Consider the following 12,510-nt stretch of genomic DNA (forward strand, 5'->3'; position numbering starts at 1 on the left):
TTGTGGATCAGTTGGCAGGTCTCTGAATTCAAGTCCCACTCCAGGGCTTGAGTGCAAAAATCAAGGCTGATACTCTAGTGCAGTACTGAGGGAGTGTCGCATTGTTGATGTTGATTGTTAATTGTCTCTCAGGTGAGATGTTAAACCGAGGTCCCATCTGTCTAAAAACAAAAAGCTAAAAGCTACTGCGGATGCTGGAAATCCAAAACAAAAACAGAATTACCTGGAAAAACTCGGCAGGTCTGGCAGCATCGGTGGAGAAGAAAAGAGCTGACATTTCGAGTCCTCGTGACCCTTCAACAGAACTCAGAGTTCTGTTGAAGGGTCATGAGGACTCGAAATGTCAGCTCTTTTCTTCTCCACCGATGCTGCCAGACCTGCCGAGTTTTTCCAGGTAATTCTGTTTTTGTTTTATTTCCCATCTGTCTACTTGGGTGAATGTAAAAGATCCCATGGCACTTCTTCGAAGAAGAACAGGAGAGTTATCCCTGGTGTCCAGGCCAATATTTATTCCTCATCTAACATCATAAAAACAGATTATCTGGCCATTATCATATTGTTGTTTGTGGGACTTTTCTCTGTTCAAATGAACTGCATTGTTTCCTACATTACAACAGTGACTTCACTTCAAACAAAAAGTACTGCAAAATGCTTTGAGATGTCAGTGGTCATGAAAAATGCTATATAAATGCAAGTCCTTTTTCCCATTTACTGTACTTCCAAAAAAAGTATAATCCAAAAGAGCAATAATCATGTTTGCAAGGAGCTCAAAAGGTGGGGGAAGGATGGGCATACTTACACAATAGGCTGAGGTTGTGGGCCACTTTTGGTTTTACTCCAGACACTATGTCCATGAGCAAAGATCACAAAATGCACTTAGTCATAGAGGTCTACAGCACAGAAAAAGGCCCTTCGGCCCATCGAGTCTGTGCCAGTCAAACAAGTACCTCACTATTCTAATCCCATTTTCCAGCACTAGGCCCAAGTGCACATCCAAATACTACTTAAATGTTATAAGGGTTTCTGCCTCTACCACCCTTTGTCAGGTAGTGAGTTCCAGATTCCTACCACCCTCTGGATGAAAAAATTCTTCCTCACATCCCCTCTAAACCTCCTGCCCCTTACCTTAAATCTATGCCCCCTGGTTATTGATCCCTCCGCCAAAGGGAAAAGTTCCTTCCTGCCTACCTTATCTATGCCCCTCATAATTTTATACACCTCAATTGCTTCCCCCCTCAATCTCCTCTGCTCCAGGGAAAATAACCCCAGTCTATCCAATCTCTCCTCATAAGTAAAACTCTCCAGCCCAGGTAATATCCTGGTAAATCTCCTCCTCACTCTCTCTCTAGTGCAATCACATCTTCCCTATAATGTGGATTCCAGAACTGCACACAATACTCTGGTTGTGGCCTAATCAGCGTTTTATGCAGTTCCAGCATAACCTCCCTTCTCTTATATTCTATGCCTCGGCTAATAAAGGCAAGTATCCCATATGTTGCCTTAACCACCTTATCTACCTGTCCTGCTACCTTAAGGGACTGGTGGACATGCCAAACCAAGGTCCCTCTGATCCTCGGTACTTCCCAGGGTCCTATCATTCATCGTGTATTCCCGTGCCTTGTTTGTCCTGCCCAAGTGCATCACCTCACACTTATCCAGCTTAAATTCCATTTGCCACTGATCAGCCCATCTGACCAGCCCATCTATATCCTCCTGTAATCTAAGGCTATCCTCCTGTAATCTAAGGCTATCCTCCTCACTATTTACCACCCCACCAATTTTTGTCATCCGTGAACTTACTGATCAACCCTCCTACATTCAAGTCTAAATTGTTTATATATACTGCAAACAGCAAGGGACCCAACACTGATCCCTGTGGAACCCCACTGGACACAGGCATCCAGTCACAAAAACACCCCTTGACCATCACTCTGTGCTTCCTGCCACTCAGCCAATTCTGGATCCAATTTGCCAAATTGTCTTGGATCCCATGGGCTTTTACCTTTGTTATCAGTCTCCCATGCAGGACCTTATCAAAAGCCTTGCCGAAGTCCAAATAGACTATGTCAAATGCATTGCCCTCATCTACACACCTGGTCACCTCTTTGAAAATTTCAATCAAATTGGTCAGACATGACCTCCCCTTAACAAAACCATGCTGATTGTCCTTGATTAATCTCTGCCTCTCCAAGTGTAGATTAATTCTGTCCCTCAGAATTGTTTCTGATAGTTTCCCCACCACTGAGGTTAGACTGACTGGCCTGTAATTCCCTGGTTTATCCCTTTCTCCCTTCTTGAATAATGGTACCACATTGGCTGTCCTCCAGTCCTCTGACACCTCTCCTGTGGCCAGAGAGGTATTGAAAATTATTGTCAGCGCCCCTGCTATCTCCTCCCTTGCCTCACTCAACAGCCTGGGATACATTTCATCCGGGCCTGGAGATTTATCTACTTTTAAACCTGCCAGACCACTTAGAACTTCCTCCCTTTCTATGCTAATTTCTTTAATTATATCAGAGTCCTTTTGCCTGATTTCCATACCCAAGTCATCCCTCTCACTTGTGAACACCAACACAAAGTATTCATTCAGAACCCTAGCTACGTCTTCCGGCTCCACACACAAATTAACACTATGGTCCTTAATGGGCCCTACTCTTTCCCTAGTTATCCTCTTACTCATAATGTACTTGTAAAATAACTTTGGATTTTCCTTTATTTTACCTGCCAATGTTTTTTCATGCCCCCTTTTTGCTCTCTTAATTTCCTTTTTAAGTTTCCCCCCTACACATTCTATACTCCTCTAGGGCTTCCGCTGTTTTGAGCCCTTGGTACCTGCCTTAAGCCTCCCTTTTTCTCTTTATCCAATCCTGTATATCCCTTGACACCCAGGGTTCCCTGGATTTGTTGGTCTCACCCTTTGTCTTTACTGGAATATGATGGCCCTGTACTCTCCCTATTTCCTTCTTGAATGAGTCCCACTGCTCTCACACAGATTTACCTAAAAGTAGCTGCTCCAGTCCACTTTGGCCAAACCATATCTGATCTTATTAAAATCGGCCTTCCCTCAATTTAGAATTCTGATTTCTGGCCCATCCTTGTCCTTCTCCATAACAACCTTGAATCTAATGGAGTTATGATCACTATCTGCAAAATGCTCCCCCACTGATACCTCTGCCACTTGCCCAGCTTCATTCCCTAAAATTAAGTCCAGGACCACCCCCTCTCTTGTAGAACCTTCTACGTACTGGCTTAAAAAGCTCTCCTGGATGCGTTTTAAGAATTCCGCTCCCTCTAAACCTATTACACTATGACCTAACCCAATTAATGTTGGGGAAATTGAAATCCCCCACTATTACTACCCTATTATTTTTACACTTCTCTGAAATTTGCCTACAAATCTGCTCTTCTATTTCTCTCTGACTGTTTGGGGGCCTTCTGGGAAATATTTAATAGAAGTGTGTGTTGGGCAATGCGCCCGTTCTCTTTTTGAATGCATTCACTCTGTCGTTACGTGTAGCTATACACACACACACACACATACTCGTTATCAATTGGCATAAGAAGCTGTAGAAATTTAGACAGAATAATGCAGCAACACCATCCATCAGGAAATGCTCCTAGTATATATCAGTGTTTTTCTCTCTATCTTGACCTATTTCTCATCTACCTATACCTCTTATCTTTACATGTTGCTCTCTATCCCTATATACCTATGTGCCTCATCTATCTCTGTAACCAAAAATATTTATTTAAATAAACTTATTCTATCCATATTGCTGTGGCACAGGTTACATTCAACTTGCAGTTTAACCATGATGCTGCAACACACTAAAACCTTATGCATTCTGAGCTTGATGGCCTTATTGCTTTGTGCTTGTTACTAACATTGGGTGCCTGAAGTGTACCATTCCCCAGTGCCAACATCCCTCATTTTTAAAAAAAAAAATTTGTTCATGGGATGTGAGCGCGCTGGCTAGGCCAGCATTTATTGCCGATCCCAAGGTGGTGGTGAGCTGCCTTCTCGAACCGCTGCAGTCCATGTGGTGTAGGAACACCCACAGTGCTGTTAGGGAGGGATTTCCAGGATTTTGACCCAGCGACAGTTAAGGAACGGAGAGCTATTTCCAAGTCGGGATGGTGAGTGCCAGATTAAAATTGAGTTGTCATACTGGTGAGGTTTTATTGATTAGGAAGGAGCACTTCTGCTCACCTGTACCCTACATACAAAGCTGACTGAAAAAGGAAGAACATTTCCCTCTTCTGGCTCTGGCTCCTCTTCCTGCTGGGTTGGTCTGGTATGCCTATGCAAGCATATGGATAAAATAACAGCTTGACTGCAGTGATGTCATTGGAGCCCAACCTGCATATTGAAAGGTGACTTCTGCCGGGTGTCCTTTTTGCTTGCTCAGAAGAGGAAGTTAAAATTATTACCCATTCGAAGACAATTGAACCTCAGCAGGCAAGTCCCAAGGAAATTTTAAGTGCCTGGTTAGGTGGGCCTTTTATGTGTGACGGTGAACATTTTATCATGTACTTTTGCTTTTAAAACTTAAGGCCTATGAATTGACTTGTTAGTTACTTCATAGCACCATAAGAGTGTTGCCATGGTAACTCCAGCCTCTTCATTTTTTTCAGGGCACAAGAGGGCAAACCTGATGAAATCATAGTTTCATCTTTAATGCAGCGATATTGGGCTGATTTAATCCAGTTTGCCTGTATTTCAAGAGGAAACCTAGGGGCAGAGACCTGACTTGACGTTAAAGGGGCACTGACTTCATGGCAAGAGTTCATCAAACCTTTCTACTTGTTCAAGGAATGAGAGGAGGTTGTGCATAAAGTGTTGCAAGCTGCTGTGTTCAAATGATGAGACAACGCGTTCAAAGCAATTATTTATCATCACAATGCAATGATATAGAATGGAGGAAAAGTTTTCATCAAGATGTTGTCCCTTAAGTGACACTTTCAGTCTGTTAGCTATGCACATGGTTGCTACACTGATGTGATGTGCTGATGTTGTTTCTTAATCCATGAGACTGAAGCTGTAGGTTGATTTAACCCATGACTGTATGTTGACTTAACCCATGGTATCTGAATCATAAACTGGATTATTGGTAGCATTTGGTTTTCTTAAAGAATGAGGCTCCTTTTTGGTCTTTCCCTTTTACTGTTTGTGTCATATGCTACCAATGACCAAGGGGATGTGGTGTGGAAAAGGTGGAATGGATGCTGGCCTTTCATGAGATGTGTGAGTAAGCTGGAGGTGACCTCACCCTTCTTCCTTGATCCCCTAGTCGGCACTTTGAAACATGCCATGCATGATCCTTCAACATTGACAATCACTCATTCTAACCTGAAAATATGACCTCTTCCATGACAATAGGCTACTCTTCAGAAGGACTTCATTAGTTGTAAAGCATTTTGGGATATCTAGAGGTCATGTAAGGCATTAGTATAAATGCAAGTCTTTCTTTTGATTTGTGCCACTTTTTAAAAACTTGCTGAGATTCTCATTTCAATATTGAGGGAATGCTGCCTCATCGAAGCACTGTGATTTGAGTGAAATGTTAAACTGTTCAAAAACAGAAAAGTCTAGCAGTATCTGCTTCTTCAGAGCTGAAGAGAAGTGGAAATGTGATGAAATTTTATACTGTTTAAGGGGGGTTGGGGCAGGTGGAGCTGGATAGAAGGTCGGTGATAGGTGGGGACAAAAGAGGGATTGACAAAGATGTCATGAACTAACGGACAAAGGGATTGTTAATGGTAGTGGTTAGTACTAAAAAGGTGCTGATAGTGGCATAAAGGTAAGAAAGTAGAATGTGTTAGTAGCAGAACAAGGGTAGCATTGTGCGAAAGAACTACATGGAACAAGTAACAGATGGCCCTGTTGGGGATGGGGTGGGGGTTGGGGGGAGGGGGGGGGCAGTGGTGGGAAAAAGAAAAGGATAGAAAATGGAATAGAAGGGGGGATAAAACCACGCATAAATAAATAAAAATAAGTGGATAAAAAATAAAAATGAATGTAGAATGCAAGTAAGTCTTCCTTAACTGAGGTTTCCCCCCCACTGTGGTTGACAGGGCCCTCAGCTGTGTCTAATCCATCTCCCGTGCCTCTGCCCTCACACCTTCCCCTCCCTCCCAGAACCATAATAAGGTCTCCCTTGTCCTCACTTTTCACCCCACCAGCCTCCACATTCAAAGGATCATCCTCCACCATTTCCGCCAACTCCAGCATGATGCCACCACCAAACACATCTTCCCCTCACCCCCCTGAAATGGCTCTGTAGGGACTGTTCCCTCTGGGGCACTCTGGTCCAATCCCTCCCCATCACCCCAACATCTCATCCCCTTCCCATGGTACCTTCCCATGCAATCGCACAAGCTGCAACACCTGCTCCTTTACCTCCTCCCTCCTCACCGTCCGAGGGCCCAAACGCTCTTTTCAGGTGAAGCACCACTTCACTTGCACCTGCATCAATTTAGTCTACTGCATCCGCTGCTCCCAATGTGGTGGTTTCTACATTGGGGAGACCAAATGCAGACTGGGTGACCGCTTTGCGGAACACCTTTGGTCTGTCCACAAACATGACCCAGACCTTTCTGTTGCTTGCCATTTTAACACCCCACCCTGCTCTCATGCCCACATGTCTGTCCTTGGCCAGCTGCAATGTTCCAGTGAAGCCCAACGCAAACTGGAGGAACAGCACCTCATCTTCCAATTAGGCATCTTGCAGCCTTCTGGACTTAACATTGAGTTCAACAACTTCAGACCATGAACTCTCTCCTCCATCCTCACCCTCTTTTTTAAATCCCCTTTTTTCTACATTCATTTTTATTTTTTATCCGCTTATTTTTATTTTTTATTTTTGGATGGGCCAGACACTCCTGGGATCACCTGGATGGATGGCCCCAGGGGGTACACCTGCTGATGATCCTCCCTATGGGTGCTCAAGGGCCCCTTGCTGTCCCCTGAGAAGGGGAAGCTGGAGTCAGACTGAGCTATCCCGCACCCACCTCGTGTACACACTGTTGGAGGCCAACTATAGTGCGGCGATGGAGGTCAGCCTGCGCAGCAGTGCAGGAGTGACATCCTGGACCAAGGTCTCCATGGCAGCTGCCATCCTACCAGTGTTGACCTTGGTGCATTGGCATGCTGGCACTATCACCTCAGACTGAAGGTGGACGGACTGCTCCATTGTGCCTTGCAATCTGAGGAATGCAGCAGACATCCCTTTCTGTTGTTCCGGAGCTTGCCTTTGCAGCTCCAGCAACTGAGGTATGACCGAGTCCAGAGTCACCTGACTCTGACTCAGCAGATTTCTGACCTCCAGCTGTCCTTTAAGTGCCAGACACCTGAGAAGTCCCTGCTGCCGTTTGCTGTGGATCAGAGTGCGATGTGCTCACCAGATTGTGATCCCAAGGCTACTCTAAAGCTAGATCCCACCGAGGTGTGTGTCTCTGCACTGGTGGAGGGTGTGGGTGACCTCAGGGAGGGTTTCAGCGGATTCCTCTTAGCCTCCCTCAGGGCTTGGTTGGAGGCCCTGGGTCGTGGACTTTCTTGGCAGTTTCCCAGATGTGCCTGTGAAAGCAAGGGGAGACCATTAGTGCATGACAGTGGCCTGTGAAACATCACTCACAGCATGGCTGTTAGATGGATGTTGCACTGCTGGATCCTCATTTGGTGGAGCACCACCGACCTCACCATCAGCACAAGACCTGTCCAGATCCTCGTCGTCCAGCTGGATGGCTCTGTTTTCAAAGTCCGTGAGGACCTTGATTTCAGGCATTCCTCCACCAGTCTGTGGCCTCTTGTGTGCCAGCTTGTCCTGCATGGTTACAGATGGAGAGAGTGTAAGCAGATGCCTGCCAGGCCAGATGATAAGTTTGCCTGGCATGTGTGGGTGGTGAGTGGTCCTATGGACTGGATGAGGACAACGATGGTGAGTGTGAGATGGTGAATGGTGAAGTTCCTTGAACCGACAGTGAGTGAGGGCCCTGTGGATGTGTGATGGGTTTGTGAGAGTTGAGTGATGAGTAAAGTGACTTACCTTGGTGGGATGGAGGAGATTATTCATTATTTTGCGGCACTGGGTGGCTGTCCTCCTCTGCAGGACGTTGGCGCTGACCACCGCTGTCACCGCCTCCCAAGCCGGGTTAGTGATGTTGCTGCCCATTCTACGGCCAGAGTGGGGATAGAGGACATCACAGCAAGCCTCCACTATGTCCAAAAGGCACTCGAGGGACGCGTCATTGAATCTGGGAGCTGCCTTCCGGGGCCATGTCTTCCATGTAGCAGTCGTCAGCTGGAAGCACTGAGAGGTGTGCACGTGGCTGCACTTTAAATATGGCGCCTGGTGTGATGAAGCGGTGAGGTGATGGCTTGGAGGGTATATGAGAGCCCGCCCGCCATGGAAACGGCATGTTTCCCGGGAATGCACAATTAATGTGGCGGGTTTGGGACGATACAGTGTGAAAGCCACCATTGCGGCTGACGTTTTACCTGCATGCTACTGCACTTAGTGCAAATCTGGAATGATTATGCCCTTGGAGAGGGATAAATGCAATTATATATTTACAATGGTGCAGATTATGTACAGTGGACGAAAACCCGTGCCACCATTGTGTAGTCAAAACTTTTAATTTTCCTCTCTACTGCTACGCCCTGGCACCCTCAGCAGAGGTGGAGGCAAGCTGCTGACTGCTATGCCCTGTTGTCTGAGATGACTTTGGTGGGCTCCAAGGCATATATGGCCCTGGCCTGTTAAGGGTCTCTTGCTCTGGGGCAGGTGCACCCTCCTTGGCCTGACCTGCTGGAGTTGGTCAGGTCACAGGCAGAGGGGATTTGGAGCGGTGGGACACATCCACAAACATTCACTCCCTCCACCACTGACGCACAGTAGCAGCAGTGTGTATCATCTACACGATGCACCGCAGGAATTCACCAAGGCTCCTTTGACAGCGCCGCCCAAACCCACGACCTCTACCATCTAGAAGGACAAGGGCAGTAGACACATGGGAACACCACCACCTGGAAGTTCCCTATAAGTCACTCACCATCCTGACTTGGAAATATATCATCATTCCTTCACTGTCGCTGGGTCAAAATCGTGGAATTCCCTCCCTGACAGCACTGTGGGTGCACCTACACCATATGGACTGCAGTGGTTCAAGAAGGCAGCTCACCACCTTCTCAAGGGCAACTAGAGATGGGCAATAAATGCTGACTCAGCGAGCGAAGCCCATATCCTGTGAATAAATAAAAAACACCCTTGGAATGTGCTGGGTGGATGCCCCCATGGTGTCTGGTTGGTGCTCCTCCTCCCTTTTGGTACCCGAGGACCCCTCCCTGACTCCTTGAGGAGAAGGGGCATCCGGAGGGAGGTCAAAGTGCCCCATCCCCCTTCCTGCTTAGCTACTGCTGGAATGCACCCATGGCTAGAGTGATGTGCAGGTCTGAGCGGAAATCCAGCTGGTGGTTGGAATAGAGAAAAGTGATAATTAGTGATTGACTAGGCAGGCTTCTACATTATAGGTCACTTACAGTCATTGTCTGCATGTGGCCGATGTATATTGCATGGAGCTTCACAGGCTTGTTGGGCCAGGCCGATCTCGCCTTCTGCACAGGAGTGATCTCTGTCCTTGCCAGTGAGCTCTGCTGCTTGCTCCTTGTGGGAGGAGAGTGTCCTGAGCTCTGGGGTACCCCCCTCTCGTCTTTGCTGTCCCCTGTTGGTTGTGGGCAATCTTGTTCTGCAATAAGACAGATGGATTGACTGTGAGCACTATGGATGAAAGAGCAGTTCAGAAGCATGCATACCTGGTGCCTGCTGAGCCCTCCCCAGTAAGAGATCAAGATGCCGTTTGTGCAAGATCTTGCATGAGAAGGGGATCTTAAAGTTGTTGGCAGACATTCAGTGCTGACATCTAATATGCTGGTAGTATGTGAAATCCCTGTGGACTGTAACCCTTAGAGTGCCTGATACCCTTGTGAGAGTGAGTTTGGAGTGAGGAGAAGTTTCACTTAACCTGGCGGAGCGCATCAGATCATTCATTTATTTCCTGCACTGCAGGGTAGTCCTTTTTGGTGTGCCGAGAGCGTTAACCTCCCTAGCCACCACCTCCCAGGCCCGTGTGATCAGCTGGGAGGACCTCCTGCTTCCACCCCTCGGGAAGAACATCTCCTGCCTTTCCTGGACAGTCTGAAGGAGAATCCCCAGGAAGGCCTCGCTTAACCATTGAGCCGGGGGTTTGTTACATTTGGTTGCATTGTTAATGTAGTCATTCAGCCCACACCTGGCCTGCAGTGAGTGAATATGTGTGTGTGGGTGCTGTTTAGATATGACGCCAGGACCTTTGATCCCATGAGGTAACGATGGGACGAATGAATCCCTGCCCACTGTCACAAGCTCCTCGATGCATAATTAATGAGCTGAAAAGAAGAAAATCAGGTGCGAAAATCCAGTCCACTGTCCAGTGGGAATCATGCCAACTTTCCTGCCTGCCACTGCGCTTCGTTTCCAGAATGGAAAATTACACCCTTTGTTCACAGTACTTGTGCTGAGAGGTTAGTTTCACAACTTTTGAGATCAGACGTACAAACCTGTCCTTTGAAGTTGTGATGTATCAGATCAGCTTAGGTGCTGTTTTGCTTTGGTCTCCGATGAAGACCAACAAGAGCACCAGCAGTAGTCATAACATTCTACTCCTTGCAGACCTGATGTTTCACAGAAATGAAAAGGAGGTGCAGCTTGTAGAATCAGTATCTCGTGTTAGGTGGTGGCAGACATTTGCAGCCTGCTGAAATACGGCGTGCTGTCAAGTGGACCCAGTGGCCACACTTTACCAGTGGCTGTCAAACCCCTGCCTTAAACTCCATTGCCTCTGGCTCCTTTCAGGGGTCTGATGGCAACATTTGTAGGGTCTCAGAATTGGTGGCCAAATGCATGACAGGTGACTTGCTTCTTTGCTAGGGCAGGTAATTATGTCAACTTTGCCACCAGTGATGCCAGTTAGTGTGAGTGGGTATTCCGGCTTGTGGCTGTAGCCACTTAATTAGGTGAAGTGAGAATGACTGCCCTTGACATCAAGGTGGCATTAAGGAGCCCTAGCAAAACGAGTCAATAGGAATCGGGGGGAAAATGCTCCTCTGGTTGGAGTCCTACCTAGCACAAAGGAAGATGGTCGTGTTTGTTGGAGGTCAATCATCTCCGTTCCAGGACAACACTGCAGGAGTCCCTCAGGGTAGTGTCCTCAGCCCAACCATCTTCAGCTGCTTCATCAATGACCTTCCTTCCATCATAAGGTCAGAAGTGGGGATGTTCACTGATGATTGCACAATGTTCAGCATCATTCACAACTCCTCATATACTGAAGCAGTCCACGTCCAAATGCAGTAAGACCTGGACAATATCCAGGCTTGGGCTGACAAGTGGCAAGTAACATTCGTGCCACACAAGTGCCAGGCAATGACCATCTCTGACAAGTCAGAATCTAACCGTCGCCCCCTTGATGTTCAATGGCATTACCATCACTGAATCCCCCACTATCAACATCCTGGGGGTTACCATTGACCAGAAACTGAACTGGACTAGCCATAAAAATACTGTGGCTACAGAGCAGGTCAGAGGCTAGGAATCCTGCGGCAAGTAACTCACTTCCTGACTCCTCAAAACCTGTCCGCCATCTACAAGGCACAAGTCAGGATTGTGATGGAATACTCTCCACTTGCCTGGATGAGTGCAGCTCCAACACCACAAGAAGCTTGACACCATCCAGGACAAAGCAGCCCACTTGATTGGCACCCCATCCACAAACATTCACTCCCTCCACCACCACCGATGCACAGTAGCAGCAGTGTACACCATCCACAAGTTGCACTGCAGGAACTCACTAAGCCTCCTTAGACAGCACCTTCCAAACCCATGACCACTACCATCTAGAGGAACGAGGGCAGCAGATAGATGGGAACAGCACCACCTGGAATTTACCCTCCAAGCCACACAACATCCTGACTTGGAAATGTATCACCGTTCCTTCACTGTCGCTGGGTCAAAATCCTGGAACTCCACCCCCCCCGCCAAGCAACACTGTGGGTGTACCTATGCCATTTGGACTGCAGTGGTTCAAGAAGGCAGCTCATCACCACCTTCTCAAGGGGCAACTAGGGCTGGGCAATAAATGCTGGCCTAGCCAGCGACGCTCACATCCTGTAAATGGATTTTTAAAAATGAGATCATGACTGACTTGCGATTTCACTCCATGTGCCCACCTTTGCCCCATATCCCTTAATACCATTGGATAACAATCTATCTATCTTGAATATAACACTTACAATTGATTTAGCATCAGTTAAATTTGTAGAGGAGTTCTAAACTTTTACCACACTTTGCATGAAGTGTTTCCTAATTTCACTCCTGAAACATCAGGCTCTAAATTTTAGGTTATTCCCCCTAGTCCTAGAATCCAACCAGTGGAAATAATTTCTCTCTCTACCATATCTGTTCCCTTAATATCTTA

The 12,510-nt window shown here is 47.0% G+C and overlaps 1 protein-coding gene across 1 annotated transcript in view; it reads left to right on the forward strand.

Annotated features, from left to right (window-relative positions):
* LOC144672698 (electroneutral sodium bicarbonate exchanger 1-like) overlaps positions 1-12,510 on the forward strand; it is a 340,464-nt gene that overhangs the window by 71,834 nt on the left and 256,120 nt on the right. The window lies entirely within an intron of this gene.

Source organism: Cetorhinus maximus, chromosome X, assembly GCF_964194155.1.
Source record: "Cetorhinus maximus chromosome X, sCetMax3.hap1.1, whole genome shotgun sequence".
Taxonomy (NCBI): Eukaryota; Metazoa; Chordata; class Chondrichthyes; order Lamniformes; family Cetorhinidae; genus Cetorhinus; species Cetorhinus maximus.